Source organism: Dermacentor variabilis, chromosome 10 (assembly GCF_050947875.1).
Source record: "Dermacentor variabilis isolate Ectoservices chromosome 10, ASM5094787v1, whole genome shotgun sequence".
Classification (NCBI taxonomy): domain Eukaryota; kingdom Metazoa; phylum Arthropoda; class Arachnida; order Ixodida; family Ixodidae; genus Dermacentor; species Dermacentor variabilis.
The window spans coordinates 56,519,870-56,521,207 of record NC_134577.1 but is presented as its reverse complement, the minus strand read 5'-3'; the positions used below and the strand labels follow the sequence as shown (position 1 = coordinate 56,521,207).

Here is a 1,338-nt window from a genome sequence, read left to right as displayed (position 1 = left end):
GCGACATATTGGTTTGTCAATGAAATATCCTGGTCCGAAATCAACTCTAGTCAACAAAATAGGCATGCCAACCCCAGTACAGACTATCTTCTCTTATGAAACTGTACATGATTATCATGCGAACAATTATTTTTTCTTCCTAAGTGGATTGTCATTAGGAAGAGGAACAAACAGACGAACAAATGGAAGCGATACTTGCACAGCTGGGGCACAGTACCAACTTTAATTTTGTTGCAAGCGCCGTCTTTCCCGAAGTAGCTTGGTGCTGAGGACTTGAACTTTCCCAATGTCGCTGGCCGAGCGATGCCCACGCCTGGCATCACTGGTCAGCATTCACAGCAGCCGCTTCGTCCTTCTTTTCAATCTTCTCTTTGAGACCTCGCAGTCTCGCGAGCAGCGCTTCGTACTGACACGTGACCTTATTCCCCAACCAATCATCCTCCATCTTCGTTCCAGACAGGTGCAGCTTCGCCTGCACCTCGCTTTCGTACGTGGTGTACAGCTCCGCGAATTTCTCGAGAATTTTCCCCCTCAGTGCTGGCTGGAAGGGAGGCTTTTCTGCAAAACAGGCTTCCACGGTGTCGCATACGGCCACCCTCATAGTCTCGTGCCGTATCACTGCTTCAAACTGCTTCGACCTCTCTCTGTCCAAGAACTTGGGGAGCTCGCACAGCAGGGACTGGATCGAAAGGAGCAGAGAGCTCAGGGACAGGGCCGGACTCCACGTCTGTCCAAAGGTGTTAAGCGTGCTGAGGCAGATTGACCCGTCGCGGTACAGGTGTTCGTTGAACTTCAGTCGACCAGCATCGGTGGTCATGAAGCGAGCCTTCGGCGGCTTCAGCGGGTACTCGCTGGGACACTGGAGGAAGAAGTGGAAGAAGCCGCCTTCGTAAGGCGTGTTTGCGGCACCCATCGCAATGGCGTCGAGGCAGGTGATGTCGTTTTCGTGAGGCGCCATGAATATTCCCGGCGGAGGGTCGGCGTTGAATTCGGCGAGGTCTCGCTTGATACGGAGCAGACTGGGCGTCGTCGACGAAGAGATGCGCGTGAACGTCGCAGGTTCCTTGGAGTGCGAAGGAGATCCTCCTTCGTCAGCCATCCTTCGCTGCCTTGGAGCAGTGGACGAACAATTTGAAATATCCTGAGCACCAGCGTTGCGCGTCTAATAAATGGAATGTTACACGTCTTCTTTCTCTTCGACTTCGTGTATCACGTGTTGTGTGAAGAAGCGAAGGATTAGTTGCACTGAATTATGTAACTCTTCAGAAGCAGCAATTCATAGTTTGTTGCAGTGCAATTGCAAAGAGAGATAACTAAGTCAGAGAAAGCGAAAGCAGT

At 51.5% G+C, this 1,338-nt stretch overlaps 1 pseudogene; it reads right to left on the bottom strand.

Moving 5' to 3' along the window:
• Positions 1-319: 319 nt before the first annotated feature.
• On the bottom strand, positions 320-1,099 carry LOC142559253 (ubiquitin-conjugating enzyme E2 Z pseudogene; annotated as a pseudogene).
• Positions 1,100-1,338: the final 239 nt, after the last annotated feature.